The sequence below is a fragment of the Rhinoderma darwinii genome (genome assembly GCF_050947455.1).
Source record: "Rhinoderma darwinii isolate aRhiDar2 chromosome 3 unlocalized genomic scaffold, aRhiDar2.hap1 SUPER_3_unloc_13, whole genome shotgun sequence".
Classification (NCBI taxonomy): Eukaryota; Metazoa; Chordata; class Amphibia; order Anura; family Rhinodermatidae; genus Rhinoderma; species Rhinoderma darwinii.
In genome coordinates, this window is record NW_027461738.1 from 511,257 (window position 1) to 527,861 (window position 16,605).

The 16,605-nt window shown below is 38.1% G+C and overlaps 6 non-coding genes across 6 annotated transcripts; all 6 read right to left on the reverse strand.

Annotated features, from left to right (window-relative positions):
* Positions 1–686: 686 nt before the first annotated feature.
* Positions 687–768, reverse strand: TRNAS-CGA (transfer RNA serine (anticodon CGA)). The gene has a single exon. It is a non-coding gene; the product is annotated as a tRNA-Ser (tRNA).
* Positions 769–2,247: 1,479 nt separating this feature from the next.
* Positions 2,248–2,329, reverse strand: TRNAS-CGA (transfer RNA serine (anticodon CGA)). Its single transcript has one exon. It is a non-coding gene; the product is annotated as a tRNA-Ser (tRNA).
* A 1,479-nt stretch (positions 2,330–3,808) lies between these two features.
* Positions 3,809–3,890, reverse strand: TRNAS-CGA (transfer RNA serine (anticodon CGA)). Its single transcript has one exon. It is a non-coding gene; the product is annotated as a tRNA-Ser (tRNA).
* Positions 3,891–11,446: 7,556 nt separating this feature from the next.
* On the reverse strand, positions 11,447–11,528 carry TRNAS-CGA (transfer RNA serine (anticodon CGA)). The gene has a single exon. It is a non-coding gene; the product is annotated as a tRNA-Ser (tRNA).
* A 1,479-nt stretch (positions 11,529–13,007) lies between these two features.
* TRNAS-CGA (transfer RNA serine (anticodon CGA)) lies at positions 13,008–13,089 on the reverse strand. The gene has a single exon. It is a non-coding gene; the product is annotated as a tRNA-Ser (tRNA).
* A 1,479-nt stretch (positions 13,090–14,568) lies between these two features.
* TRNAS-CGA (transfer RNA serine (anticodon CGA)) lies at positions 14,569–14,650 on the reverse strand. Its single transcript has one exon. It is a non-coding gene; the product is annotated as a tRNA-Ser (tRNA).
* Between the last annotated feature and the right edge of the window lie 1,955 nt (positions 14,651–16,605).

A 16,605-nucleotide genomic window follows, 5' to 3' on the forward strand; every position in this document is an offset into this window, starting at 1 on the left:
TAAGACACCAAAATCACAGTTCTAGCTGTGACAGAACCAAAGATATCACCTGTTGAAAACACAGTCGGGAATGGACGCAGTGTACTATATGATCACACTGTGTTGCTGGACAGGGAAGGGGGAGAAGTTGTATGCTGATTGGACAGCGTCATACAGAAAACATTAGCTGCCCAGAGTAAAAAGGAGTCATCTCCTATTTGGCTATTAGAGCTACATTAGTATATATAAATAAATGCTCATAACTTTGCAAATAAACGTTTTTAAAACAAAAAACAACAAATCACACTGTAGTTATCAGCATCATAGCGCCTATTAGGCTAGTTAGGAAATTGGGAATTGATAAACTGGTGACAGAGTCCATTTAAGGGACTATATACAGGAGTATTTGACAGAAAATAGTATTATAATTGACAGCAAGCAGAGATTTACTAAGGGCAGAAGTTGTCCAACCAACCTGATTTGTATTTATCAAGAGAAAAATAAAAGTCTGGACAAATGGGATGCTGTAGTTATAGTGATTTATACTCTAAATATTGCTCGCTTTTCAGAGTTGTAAGCCAGGGGCACAGCTGGAACCACTATTATTAATGTAATTAATCAGTGACAAAGAGGATGGAATTAAAATAACTCTTTCTATAGGTGACAAACTTTAATATGTTTCTGGAAGTTCTCTTCTTAAAATAGAACGTTGTGAACAGGACTTGAACCTGTGCAGGGAGACCCCATTGGATTTCGAATCCAACGCCTTAACCACTCGGCCATCACAACTTATGTACCCTGACTGTTAAGACTTCTGGCAACTACACCTAAGGGGCTAGCCTAAAATTTGAGATCAGTCTTTTGCTCTGAACTGAGCTGTGTGGTAGGACACCGTGAGAAGAAAAGTGCTTTGGTGCTGTGGCTTAGTTGGTTAAAGTGCCTGTCTAGTAAACAGGAGATCCTGAGTTCAATTCTCAGCAGTGCCTTGCTATCAGTTGCTTTAGTTTATTCACTTGTTTATTATTTAAGTTTACATAACGAAAGTATATGATGAATCAAATTCTTTATAGGCGATTAAAAATCTATCGGGTTTTTCATTGGTGACAGAGACCCCATGAATGTCATTGAGTTTTCTATAAGTAGTAAGTTCAATACAAAGTAATTATAGACCAGTAAGCTTAACATCCATTGTGGGAAAAACTTTTGAAGAGCTCTTAAAGGGACTCTGTTACCAGTTTATCAGGTCCCTAACTCCTAACTAGTCTAATAGGTGCTTTGCTGCTGATAACTACAGGGTGATTTGTAGTAAAAAAAATGTTTATTATTTGCAAAGTTATGAGCATTTTCTAAATATGTAATTTAGCCTTTATTAGACATCTGGGAGGTAACAGCAGCAATTCTCCTGAGGTGGAGCTGACTCTCAGCATCTGATGCTGTCCTATCAGCATGAAGCTGCTTCACACACATTGTGAAACTCAAGCTACAGGGAAGGGGGATCAATTCAAACAGCCATATCTCGGGCTGTGGGCCACCTAAAAAAGCAGATTTGGTGGCATTTGAAAGACTGGATTCTACTCTTTCATAAGACACCAAAATCACAGTTCTAGCTGTGACAGAACCAAAGATATCACCTGTTGAAAACACAGTCGGGAATGGACGCAGTGTACTATATGATCACACTGTGTTGCTGGACAGGGAAGGGGGAGAAGTTGTATGCTGATTGGACAGCGTCATACAGAAAACATTAGCTGCCCAGAGTAAAAAGGAGTCATCTCCTATTTGGCTATTAGAGCTACATTAGTATATATAAATAAATGCTCATAACTTTGCAAATAAACGTTTTTAAAACAAAAAACAACAAATCACACTGTAGTTATCAGCATCATAGCGCCTATTAGGCTAGTTAGGAAATTGGGAATTGATAAACTGGTGACAGAGTCCATTTAAGGGACTATATACAGGAGTATTTGACAGAAAATAGTATTATAATTGACAGCAAGCAGAGATTTACTAAGGGCAGAAGTTGTCCAACCAACCTGATTTGTATTTATCAAGAGAAAAATAAAAGTCTGGACAAATGGGATGCTGTAGTTATAGTGATTTATACTCTAAATATTGCTCGCTTTTCAGAGTTGTAAGCCAGGGGCACAGCTGGAACCACTATTATTAATGTAATTAATCAGTGACAAAGAGGATGGAATTAAAATAACTCTTTCTATAGGTGACAAACTTTAATATGTTTCTGGAAGTTCTCTTCTTAAAATAGAACGTTGTGAACAGGACTTGAACCTGTGCAGGGAGACCCCATTGGATTTCGAATCCAACGCCTTAACCACTCGGCCATCACAACTTATGTACCCTGACTGTTAAGACTTCTGGCAACTACACCTAAGGGGCTAGCCTAAAATTTGAGATCAGTCTTTTGCTCTGAACTGAGCTGTGTGGTAGGACACCGTGAGAAGAAAAGTGCTTTGGTGCTGTGGCTTAGTTGGTTAAAGTGCCTGTCTAGTAAACAGGAGATCCTGAGTTCAATTCTCAGCAGTGCCTTGCTATCAGTTGCTTTAGTTTATTCACTTGTTTATTATTTAAGTTTACATAACGAAAGTATATGATGAATCAAATTCTTTATAGGCGATTAAAAATCTATCGGGTTTTTCATTGGTGACAGAGACCCCATGAATGTCATTGAGTTTTCTATAAGTAGTAAGTTCAATACAAAGTAATTATAGACCAGTAAGCTTAACATCCATTGTGGGAAAAACTTTTGAAGAGCTCTTAAAGGGACTCTGTTACCAGTTTATCAGGTCCCTAACTCCTAACTAGTCTAATAGGTGCTTTGCTGCTGATAACTACAGGGTGATTTGTAGTAAAAAAAATGTTTATTATTTGCAAAGTTATGAGCATTTTCTAAATATGTAATTTAGCCTTTATTAGACATCTGGGAGGTAACAGCAGCAATTCTCCTGAGGTGGAGCTGACTCTCAGCATCTGATGCTGTCCTATCAGCATGAAGCTGCTTCACACACATTGTGAAACTCAAGCTACAGGGAAGGGGGATCAATTCAAACAGCCATATCTCGGGCTGTGGGCCACCTAAAAAAGCAGATTTGGTGGCATTTGAAAGACTGGATTCTACTCTTTCATAAGACACCAAAATCACAGTTCTAGCTGTGACAGAACCGAAGATATCACCTGTTGAAAACACAGTCGGGAATGGACGCAGTGTACTATATGATCACACTGTGTTGCTGGACAGGGAAGGGGGAGAAGTTGTATGCTGATTGGACAGCGTCATACAGAAAACATTAGCTGCCCAGAGTAAAAAGGAGTCATCTCCTATTTGGCTATTAGAGCTACATTAGTATATATAAATAAATGCTCATAACTTTGCAAATAAACGTTTTTAAAACAAAAAACAACAAATCACACTGTAGTTATCAGCATCATAGCGCCTATTAGGCTAGTTAGGAAATTGGGAATTGATAAACTGGTGACAGAGTCCATTTAAGGGACTATATACAGGAGTATTTGACAGAAAATAGTATTATAATTGACAGCAAGCAGAGATTTACTAAGGGCAGAAGTTGTCCAACCAACCTGATTTGTATTTATCAAGAGAAAAATAAAAGTCTGGACAAATAGGATGCTGTAGTTATAGTGATTTATACTCTAAATATTGCTCGCTTTTCAGAGTTGTAAGCCAGGGGCACAGCTGGAACCACTATTATTAATGTAATTAATCAGTGACAAAGAGGATGGAATTAAAATAACTCTTTCTATAGGTGACAAACTTTAATATGTTTCTGGAAGTTCTCTTCTTAAAATAGAACGTTGTGAACAGGACTTGAACCTGTGCAGGGAGACCCCATTGGATTTCGAATCCAACGCCTTAACCACTCGGCCATCACAACTTATGTACCCTGACTGTTAAGACTTCTGGCAACTACACCTAAGGGGCTAGCCTAAAATTTGAGATCAGTCTTTTGCTCTGAACTGAGCTGTGTGGTAGGACACCGTGAGAAGAAAAGTGCTTTGGTGCTGTGGCTTAGTTGGTTAAAGTGCCTGTCTAGTAAACAGGAGATCCTGAGTTCAATTCTCAGCAGTGCCTTGCTGTCAGTTGCTTTAGTTTATTCACTTGTTTATTATTTAAGTTTACATAACGAAAGTATATGATGAATCAAATTCTTTATAGGCGATTAAAAATCTATCGGGTTTTTCATTGGTGACAGAGACCCCATGAATGTCATTGAGTTTTCTATAAGTAGTAAGTTCAATACAAAGTAATTATAGACCAGTAAGCTTAACATCCATTGTGGGAAAAACTTTTGAAGAGCTCTTAAAGGGACTCTGTTACCAGTTTATCAGGTCCCTAACTCCTAACTAGTCTAATAGGTGCTTTGCTGCTGATAACTACAGGGTGATTTGTAGTAAAAAAAATGTTTATTATTTGCAAAGTTATGAGCATTTTCTAAATATGTAATTTAGCCTTTATTAGACATCTGGGAGGTAACAGCAGCAATTCTCCTGAGGTGGAGCTGACTCTCAGCATCTGATGCTGTCCTATCAGCATGAAGCTGCTTCACACACATTGTGAAACTCAAGCTACAGGGAAGGGGGATCAATTCAAACAGCCATATCTCGGGCTGTGGGCCACCTAAAAAAGCAGATTTGGTGGCATTTGAAAGACTGGATTCTGCTCTTTCATAAGACACCAAAATCACAGTTCTAGCTGTGACAGAACCGAAGATATCACCTGTTGAAAACACAGTCGGGAATGGACGCAGTGTACTATATGATCACACTGTGTTGCTGGACAGGGAAGGGGGAGAAGTTGTATGCTGATTGGACAGCGTCATACAGAAAACATTAGCTGCCCAGAGTAAAAAGGAGTCATCTCCTATTTGGCTATTAGAGCTACATTAGTATATATAAATAAATGCTCATAACTTTGCAAATAAACGTTTTTAAAACAAAAAACAACAAATCACACTGTAGTTATCAGCATCATAGCGCCTATTAGGCTAGTTAGGAAATTGGGAATTGATAAACTGGTGACAGAGTCCATTTAAGGGACTATATACAGGAGTATTTGACAGAAAATAGTATTATAATTGACAGCAAGCAGAGATTTACTAAGGGCAGAAGTTGTCCAACCAACCTGATTTGTATTTATCAAGAGAAAAATAAAAGTCTGGACAAATGCTCTGAACTGAGCTGTGCGGTAGGACACCGTGAGAAGAAAAGTGCTTTGGTGCTGTGGCTTAGTTGGTTAAAGTGCCTGTCTAGTAAACAGGAGATCCTGAGTTCAATTCTCAGCAGTGCCTTGCTATCAGTTGCTTTAGTTTATTCACTAGTTTATTATTTAAGTTTACATAACTAAAGTATATGATGAATCAAATTCTTTATAGGCGATTAAAAATCTATCGGGTTTTTCATTGGTGACAGAGACCCCATGAATGTCATTGAGTATTCTATAAGTAGTAAGTTCAATACAAAGTAATTATAGACCAGTAAGCTTAACATCCATTGTGGGAAAAACTTTTGAAGAGCTCTTAAAGGGACTCTGTTACCAGTTTATCAGGTCCCTAACTCCTAACTAGTCTAATAGGTGCTTTGCTGCTGATAACTACAGGGTGATTTGTAGTAAAAAAAATGTTTATTATTTGCAAAGTTATGAGCATTTTCTAAATATGTAATTTAGCCTTTATTAGACATCTGGGAGGTAACAGCAGCAATTCTCCTGAGGTGGAGCTGACTCTCAGCATCTGATGCTGTCCTATCAGCATGAAGCTGCTTCACACACATTGTGAAACTCAAGCTACAGGGAAGGGGGATCAATTCAAACAGCCATATCTCGGGCTGTGGGCCACCTAAAAAAGCAGATTTGGTGGCATTTGAAAGACTGGATTCTGCTCTTTCATAAGACACCAAAATCACAGTTCTAGCTGTGACAGAACCGAAGATATCACCTGTTGAAAACACAGTCGGGAATGGACGCAGTGTACTATATGATCACACTGTGTTGCTGGACAGGGAAGGGGGAGAAGTTGTATGCTGATTGGACAGCGTCATACAGAAAACATTAGCTGCCCAGAGTAAAAAGGAGTCATCTCCTATTTGGCTATTAGAGCTACATTAGTATATATAAATAAATGCTCATAACTTTGCAAATAAACGTTTTTAAAACAAAAAACAACAAATCACACTGTAGTTATCAGCATCATAGCGCCTATTAGGCTAGTTAGGAAATTGGGAATTGATAAACTGGTGACAGAGTCCATTTAAGGGACTATATACAGGAGTATTTGACAGAAAATAGTATTATAATTGACAGCAAGCAGAGATTTACTAAGGGCAGAAGTTGTCCAACCAACCTGATTTGTATTTATCAAGAGAAAAATAAAAGTCTGGACAAATGCTCTGAACTGAGCTGTGCGGTAGGACACCGTGAGAAGAAAAGTGCTTTGGTGCTGTGGCTTAGTTGGTTAAAGTGCCTGTCTAGTAAACAGGAGATCCTGAGTTCAATTCTCAGCAGTGCCTTGCTATCAGTTGCTTTAGTTTATTCACTAGTTTATTATTTAAGTTTACATAACTAAAGTATATGATGAATCAAATTCTTTATAGGCGATTAAAAATCTATCGGGTTTTTCATTGGTGACAGAGACCCCATGAATGTCATTGAGTATTCTATAAGTAGTAAGTTCAATACAAAGTAATTATAGACCAGTAAGCTTAACATCCATTGTGGGAAAAACTTTTGAAGAGCTCTTAAAGGGACTCTGTTACCAGTTTATCAGGTCCCTAACTCCTAACTAGTCTAATAGGTGCTTTGCTGCTGATAACTACAGGGTGATTTGTAGTAAAAAAAATGTTTATTATTTGCAAAGTTATGAGCATTTTCTAAATATGTAATTTAGCCTTTATTAGACATCTGGGAGGTAACAGCAGCAATTCTCCTGAGGTGGAGCTGACTCTCAGCATCTGATGCTGTCCTATCAGCATGAAGCTGCTTCACACACATTGTGAAACTCAAGCTACAGGGAAGGGGGATCAATTCAAACAGCCATATCTCGGGCTGTGGGCCACCTAAAAAAGCAGATTTGGTGGCATTTGAAAGACTGGATTCTGCTCTTTCATAAGACACCAAAATCACAGTTCTAGCTGTGACAGAACCGAAGATATCACCTGTTGAAAACACAGTCGGGAATGGACGCAGTGTACTATATGATCACACTGTGTTGCTGGACAGGGAAGGGGGAGAAGTTGTATGCTGATTGGACAGCGTCATACAGAAAACATTAGCTGCCCAGAGTAAAAAGGAGTCATCTCCTATTTGGCTATTAGAGCTACATTAGTATATATAAATAAATGCTCATAACTTTGCAAATAAACGTTTTTAAAACAAAAAACAACAAATCACACTGTAGTTATCAGCATCATAGCGCCTATTAGGCTAGTTAGGAAATTGGGAATTGATAAACTGGTGACAGAGTCCATTTAAGGGACTATATACAGGAGTATTTGACAGAAAATAGTATTATAATTGACAGCAAGCAGAGATTTACTAAGGGCAGAAGTTGTCCAACCAACCTGATTTGTATTTATCAAGAGAAAAATAAAAGTCTGGACAAATGCTCTGAACTGAGCTGTGCGGTAGGACACTGTGAGAAGAAAAGTGCTTTGGTGCTGTGGCTTAGTTGGTTAAAGTGCCTGTCTAGTAAACAGGAGATCCTGAGTTCAATTCTCAGCAGTGCCTTGCTATCAGTTGCTTTAGTTTATTCACTTGTTTATTATTTAAGTTTACATAACTAAAGTATATGATGAATCAAATTCTTTATAGGCGATTAAAAATCTATCGGGTTTTTCATTGGTGACAGAGACCCCATGAATGTCATTGAGTATTCTATAAGTAGTAAGTTCAATACAAAGTAATTATAGACCAGTAAGCTTAACATCCATTGTGGGAAAAACTTTTTAAGAGCTCTTAAAGGGACTCTGTTACCAGTTTATCAGGTCCCTAACTCCTAACTAGTCTAATAGGTGCTTTGCTGCTGATAACTACAGGGTGATTTGTAGTAAAAAAATGTTTATTATTTGCAAAGTTATGAGCATTTTCTAAATATGTAATTTAGCCTTTATTAGACATCTGGGAGGTAACAGCAGCAATTTTCCTGAGGTGGAGCTGACTCTCAGCATCTGATGCTGTCCTATCAGCATGAAGCTGCTTCACACACATTGTGAAACTCAAGCTACAGGGAAGGGGGATCAATTCAAACAGCCATATCTCGGGCTGTGGGCCACCTAAAAAAGCAGATTTGGTGGCATTTGAAAGACTGGATTCTACTCTTTCATAAGACACCAAAATCACAGTTCTAGCTGTGACAGAACCTAAGATATCACCTGTTGAAAACACAGTCGGGAATGGACGCAGTGTACTATATTATCACACTGTGTTGCTGGACAGGGAAGGGGGAGAAGTTGTATGCTGATTGGACAGCGTCATACAGAAAACATTAGCTGCCCAGAGTAAAAAGGAGTCATCTCCTATTTGGCTATTAGAGCTACATTAGTATATATAAATAAATGCTCATAACTTTGCAAATAAACGTTTTTAAAACAAAAAACAACAAATCACACTGTAGTTATCAGCATCATAGCGCCTATTAGGCTAGTTAGGAAATTGGGAATTGATAAACTGGTGACAGAGTCCATTTAAGGGACTATATACAGGAGTATTTGACAGAAAATAGTATTATAATTGACAGCAAGCAGAGATTTACTAAGGGCAGAAGTTGTCCAACCAACCTGATTTGTATTTATCAAGAGAAAAATAAAAGTCTGGACAAATGCTCTGAACTGAGCTGTGCGGTAGGACACCGTGAGAAGAAAAGTGCTTTGGTGCTGTGGCTTAGTTGGTTAAAGTGCCTGTCTAGTAAACAGGAGATCCTGAGTTCAATTCTCAGCAGTGCCTTGCTATCAGTTGCTTTAGTTTATTCACTTGTTTATTATTTAAGTTTACATAACTAAAGTATATGATGAATCAAATTCTTTATAGGCGATTAAAAATCTATCGGGTTTTTCATTGGTGACAGAGACCCCATGAATGTCATTGAGTTTTCTATAAGTAGTAAGTTCAATACAAAGTAATTATAGACCAGTAAGCTTAACATCCATTGTGGGAAAAACTTTTGAAGAGCTCTTAAAGGGACTCTGTTACCAGTTTATCAGGTCCCTAACTCCTAACTAGTCTAATAGGTGTTTTGCTGCTGATAACTACAGGGTGATTTGTAGTAAAAAAATGTTTATTATTTGCAAAGTTATGAGCATTTTCTAAATATGTAATTTAGCCTTTATTAGACATCTGGGAGGTAACAGCAGCAATTTTCCTGAGGTGGAGCTGACTCTCAGCATCTGATGCTGTCCTATCAGCATGAAGCTGCTTCACACACATTGTGAAACTCAAGCTACAGGGAAGGGGGATCAATTCAAACAGCCATATCTCGGGCTGTGGGCCACCTAAAAAAGCAGATTTGGTGGCATTTGAAAGACTGGATTCTACTCTTTCATAAGACACCAAAATCACAGTTCTAGCTGTGACAGAACCGAAGATATCACCTGTTGAAAACACAGTCGGGAATGGACGCAGTGTACTATATGATCACACTGTGTTGCTGGACAGGGAAGGGGGAGAAGTTGTATGCTGATTGGACAGCGTCATACAGAAAACATTAGCTGCCCAGAGTAAAAAGGAGTCATCTCCTATTTGGCTATTAGAGCTACATTAGTATATATAAATAAATGCTCATAACTTTGCAAATAAACGTTTTTAAAACAAAAAACAACAAATCACACTGTAGTTATCAGCATCATAGCGCCTATTAGGCTAGTTAGGAAATTGGGAATTGATAAACTGGTGACAGAGTCCATTTAAGGGACTATATACAGGAGTATTTGACAGAAAATAGTATTATAATTGACAGCAAGCAGAGATTTACTAAGGGCAGAAGTTGTCCAACCAACCTGATTTGTATTTATCAAGAGAAAAATAAAAGTCTGGACAAATGCTCTGAACTGAGCTGTGCGGTAGGACACCGTGAGAAGAAAAGTGCTTTGGTGCTGTGGCTTAGTTGGTTAAAGTGCCTGTCTAGTAAACAGGAGATCCTGAGTTCAATTCTCAGCAGTGCCTTGCTATCAGTTGCTTTAGTTTATTCACTTGTTTATTATTTAAGTTTACATAACTAAAGTATATGATGAATCAAATTCTTTATAGGCGATTAAAAATCTATCGGGTTTTTCATTGGTGACAGAGACCCCATGAATGTCATTGAGTATTCTATAAGTAGTAAGTTCAATACAAAGTAATTATAGACCAGTAAGCTTAACATCCATTGTGGGAAAAACTTTTGAAGAGCTCTTAAAGGGACTCTGTTACCAGTTTATCAGGTCCCTAACTCCTAACTAGTCTAATAGGTGCTTTGCTGCTGATAACTACAGGGTGATTTGTAGTAAAAAAATGTTTATTATTTGCAAAGTTATGAGCATTTTCTAAATATGTAATTTAGCCTTTATTAGACATCTGGGAGGTAACAGCAGCAATTTTCCTGAGGTGGAGCTGACTCTCAGCATCTGATGCTGTCCTATCAGCATGAAGCTGCTTCACACACATTGTGAAACTCAAGCTACAGGGAAGGGGGATCAATTCAAACAGCCATATCTCGGGCTGTGGGCCACCTAAAAAAGCAGATTTGGTGGCATTTGAAAGACTGGATTCTACTCTTTCATAAGACACCAAAATCACAGTTCTAGCTGTGACAGAACCTAAGATATCACCTGTTGAAAACACAGTCGGGAATGGACGCAGTGTACTATATTATCACACTGTGTTGCTGGACAGGGAAGGGGGAGAAGTTGTATGCTGATTGGACAGCGTCATACAGAAAACATTAGCTGCCCAGAGTAAAAAGGAGTCATCTCCTATTTGGCTATTAGAGCTACATTAGTATATATAAATAAATGCTCATAACTTTGCAAATAAACGTTTTTAAAACAAAAAACAACAAATCACACTGTAGTTATCAGCATCATAGCGCCTATTAGGCTAGTTAGGAAATTGGGAATTGATAAACTGGTGACAGAGTCCATTTAAGGGACTATATACAGGAGTATTTGACAGAAAATAGTATTATAATTGACAGCAAGCAGAGATTTACTAAGGGCAGAAGTTGTCCAACCAACCTGATTTGTATTTATCAAGAGAAAAATAAAAGTCTGGACAAATGGGATGCTGTAGTTATAGTGATTTATACTCTAAATATTGCTCGCTTTTCAGAGTTGTAAGCCAGGGGCACAGCTGGAACCACTATTATTAATGTAATTAATCAGTGACAAAGAGGATGGAATTAAAATAACACTTTCTATAGGTGACAAACTTTAATATGTTTCTGGAAGTTCTCTTCTTAAAATAGAACGTTGTGAACAGGACTTGAACCTGTGCAGGGAGACCCCATTGGATTTCGAATCCAACGCCTTAACCACTCGGCCATCACAACTTATGAACCCTGACTGTTAAGACTTCTGGCAACTACACCTAAGGGGCTAGCCTAAAATATGAGATCAGTCTTTTGCTCTGAACTGAGCTGTGTGGTAGGACACTGTGAGAAGAAAAGTGCTTTGGTGCTGTGGCTTAGTTGGTTAAAGTGCCTGTCTAGTAAACAGGAGATCCTGAGTTCAATTCTCAGCAGTCCCTTGCTATCAGTTGCTTTAGTTTATTCACTTGTTTATTATTTAAGTTTACATAACTAAAGTATATGATGAATCAAATTCTTTATAGGCGATTAAAAATCTATCGGGTTTTTCATTGGTGACAGAGACCCCATGAATGTCATTGAGTTTTCTATAAGTAGTAAGTTCAATACAAAGTAATTATAGACCAGTAAGCTTAACATCCATTGTGGGAAAAACTTTTGAAGAGCTCTTAAAGGGACTCTGTTACCAGTTTATCAGGTCCCTAACTCCTAACTAGTCTAATAGGTGCTTTGCTGCTGATAACTACAGGGTGATTTGTAGTAAAAAAAATGTTTATTATTTGCAAAGTTATGAGCATTTTCTAAATATGTAATTTAGCCTTTATTAGACATCTGGGAGGTAACAGCAGCAATTCTCCTGAGGTGGAGCTGACTCTCAGCATCTGATGCTGTCCTATCAGCATGAAGCTGCTTCACACACATTGTGAAACTCAAGCTACAGGGAAGGGGGATCAATTCAAACAGCCATATCTCGGGCTGTGGGCCACCTAAAAAAGCAGATTTGGTGGCATTTGAAAGACTGGATTCTACTCTTTCATAAGACACCAAAATCACAGTTCTAGCTGTGACAGAACCTAAGATATCACCTGTTGAAAACACAGTCGGGAATGGACGCAGTGTACTATATTATCACACTGTGTTGCTGGACAGGGAAGGGGGAGAAGTTGTATGCTGATTGGACAGCGTCATACAGAAAACATTAGCTGCCCAGAGTAAAAAGGAGTCATCTCCTATTTGGCTATTAGAGCTACATTAGTATATATAAATAAATGCTCATAACTTTGCAAATAAACGTTTTTAAAACAAAAAACAACAAATCACACTGTAGTTATCAGCATCATAGCGCCTATTAGGCTAGTTAGGAAATTGGGAATTGATAAACTGGTGACAGAGTCCATTTAAGGGACTATATACAGGAGTATTTGACAGAAAATAGTATTATAATTGACAGCAAGCAGAGATTTACTAAGGGCAGAAGTTGTCCAACCAACCTGATTTGTATTTATCAAGAGAAAAATAAAAGTCTGGACAAATGGGATGCTGTAGTTATAGTGATTTATACTCTAAATATTGCTCGCTTTTCAGAGTTGTAAGCCAGGGGCACAGCTGGAACCACTATTATTAATGTAATTAATCAGTGACAAAGAGGATGGAATTAAAATAACACTTTCTATAGGTGACAAACTTTAATATGTTTCTGGAAGTTCTCTTCTTAAAATAGAACGTTGTGAACAGGACTTGAACCTGTGCAGGGAGACCCCATTGGATTTCGAATCCAACGCCTTAACCACTCGGCCATCACAACTTATGAACCCTGACTGTTAAGACTTCTGGCAACTACACCTAAGGGGCTAGCCTAAAATATGAGATCAGTCTTTTGCTCTGAACTGAGCTGTGTGGTAGGACACTGTGAGAAGAAAAGTGCTTTGGTGCTGTGGCTTAGTTGGTTAAAGTGCCTGTCTAGTAAACAGGAGATCCTGAGTTCAATTCTCAGCAGTCCCTTGCTATCAGTTGCTTTAGTTTATTCACTTGTTTATTATTTAAGTTTACATAACTAAAGTATATGATGAATCAAATTCTTTATAGGCGATTAAAAATCTATCGGGTTTTTCATTGGTGACAGAGACCCCATGAATGTCATTGAGTTTTCTATAAGTAGTAAGTTCAATACAAAGTAATTATAGACCAGTAAGCTTAACATCCATTGTGGGAAAAACTTTTGAAGAGCTCTTAAAGGGACTCTGTTACCAGTTTATCAGGTCCCTAACTCCTAACTAGTCTAATAGGTGCTTTGCTGCTGATAACTACAGGGTGATTTGTAGTAAAAAAAATGTTTATTATTTGCAAAGTTATGAGCATTTTCTAAATATGTAATTTAGCCTTTATTAGACATCTGGGAGGTAACAGCAGCAATTCTCCTGAGGTGGAGCTGACTCTCAGCATCTGATGCTGTCCTATCAGCATGAAGCTGCTTCACACACATTGTGAAACTCAAGCTACAGGGAAGGGGGATCAATTCAAACAGCCATATCTCGGGCTGTGGGCCACCTAAAAAAGCAGATTTGGTGGCATTTGAAAGACTGGATTCTACTCTTTCATAAGACACCAAAATCACAGTTCTAGCTGTGACAGAACCTAAGATATCACCTGTTGAAAACACAGTCGGGAATGGACGCAGTGTACTATATTATCACACTGTGTTGCTGGACAGGGAAGGGGGAGAAGTTGTATGCTGATTGGACAGCGTCATACAGAAAACATTAGCTGCCCAGAGTAAAAAGGAGTCATCTCCTATTTGGCTATTAGAGCTACATTAGTATATATAAATAAATGCTCATAACTTTGCAAATAAACGTTTTTAAAACAAAAAACAACAAATCACACTGTAGTTATCAGCATCATAGCGCCTATTAGGCTAGTTAGGAAATTGGGAATTGATAAACTGGTGACAGAGTCCATTTAAGGGACTATATACAGGAGTATTTGACAGAAAATAGTATTATAATTGACAGCAAGCAGAGATTTACTAAGGGCAGAAGTTGTCCAACCAACCTGATTTGTATTTATCAAGAGAAAAATAAAAGTCTGGACAAATGGGATGCTGTAGTTATAGTGATTTATACTCTAAATATTGCTCGCTTTTCAGAGTTGTAAGCCAGGGGCACAGCTGGAACCACTATTATTAATGTAATTAATCAGTGACAAAGAGGATGGAATTAAAATAACACTTTCTATAGGTGACAAACTTTAATATGTTTCTGGAAGTTCTCTTCTTAAAATAGAACGTTGTGAACAGGACTTGAACCTGTGCAGGGAGACCCCATTGGATTTCGAATCCAACGCCTTAACCACTCGGCCATCACAACTTATGAACCCTGACTGTTAAGACTTCTGGCAACTACACCTAAGGGGCTAGCCTAAAATATGAGATCAGTCTTTTGCTCTGAACTGAGCTGTGTGGTAGGACACTGTGAGAAGAAAAGTGCTTTGGTGCTGTGGCTTAGTTGGTTAAAGTGCCTGTCTAGTAAACAGGAGATCCTGAGTTCAATTCTCAGCAGTCCCTTGCTATCAGTTGCTTTAGTTTATTCACTTGTTTATTATTTAAGTTTACATAACTAAAGTATATGATGAATCAAATTCTTTATAGGCGATTAAAAATCTATCGGGTTTTTCATTGGTGACAGAGACCCCATGAATGTCATTGAGTTTTCTATAAGTAGTAAGTTCAATACAAAGTAATTATAGACCAGTAAGCTTAACATCCATTGTGGGAAAAACTTTTGAAGAGCTCTTAAAGGGACTCTGTTACCAGTTTATCAGGTCCCTAACTCCTAACTAGTCTAATAGGTGCTTTGCTGCTGATAACTACAGGGTGATTTGTAGTAAAAAAAATGTTTATTATTTGCAAAGTTATGAGCATTTTCTAAATATGTAATTTAGCCTTTATTAGACATCTGGGAGGTAACAGCAGCAATTCTCCTGAGGTGGAGCTGACTCTCAGCATCTGATGCTGTCCTATCAGCATGAAGCTGCTTCACACACATTGTGAAACTCAAGCTACAGGGAAGGGGGATCAATTCAAACAGCCATATCTCGGGCTGTGGGCCACCTAAAAAAGCAGATTTGGTGGCATTTGAAAGACTGGATTCTACTCTTTCATAAGACACCAAAATCACAGTTCTAGCTGTGACAGAACCTAAGATATCACCTGTTGAAAACACAGTCGGGAATGGACGCAGTGTACTATATTATCACACTGTGTTGCTGGACAGGGAAGGGGGAGAAGTTGTATGCTGATTGGACAGCGTCATACAGAAAACATTAGCTGCCCAGAGTAAAAAGGAGTCATCTCCTATTTGGCTATTAGAGCTACATTAGTATATATAAATAAATGCTCATAACTTTGCAAATAAACGTTTTTAAAACAAAAAACAACAAATCACACTGTAGTTATCAGCATCATAGCGCCTATTAGGCTAGTTAGGAAATTGGGAATTGATAAACTGGTGACAGAGTCCATTTAAGGGACTATATACAGGAGTATTTGACAGAAAATAGTATTATAATTGACAGCAAGCAGAGATTTACTAAGGGCAGAAGATGTCCAACCAACCTGATTTGTATTTATCAAGAGAAAAATAAAAGTCTGGACAAATGCTCTGAACTGAGCTGTGCGGTAGGACACCGTGAGAAGAAAAGTGCTTTGGTGCTGTGGCTTAGTTGGTTAAAGTGCCTGTCTAGTAAACAGGAGATCCTGAGTTCAATTCTCAGCAGTGCCTTGCTATCAGTTGCTTTAGTTTATTCACTTGTTTATTATTTAAGTTTACATAACTAAAGTATATGATGAATCAAATTCTTTATAGGCGATTAAAAATCTATCGGGTTTTTCATTGGTGACAGAGACCCCATGAATGTCATTGAGTATTCTATAAGTAGTAAGTTCAATACAAAGTAATTATAGACCAGTAAGCTTAACATCCATTGTGGGAAAAACTTTTGAAGAGCTCTTAAAGGGACTCTGTTACCAGTTTATCAGGTCCCTAACTCCTAACTAGTCTAATAGGTGCTTTGCTGCTGATAACTACAGGGTGATTTGTAGTAAAAAAAATGTTTATTATTTGCAAAGTTATGAGCATTTTCTAAATATGTAATTTAGCCTTTATTAGACATCTGGGAGGTAACAGCAGCAATTCTCCTGAGGTGGAGCTGACTCTCAGCATCTGATGCTGTCCTATCAGCATGAAGCTGCTTCACACACATTGTGAAACTCAAGCTACAGGGAAGGGGGATCAATTCAAACAGCCATATCTCGGGCTGTGGG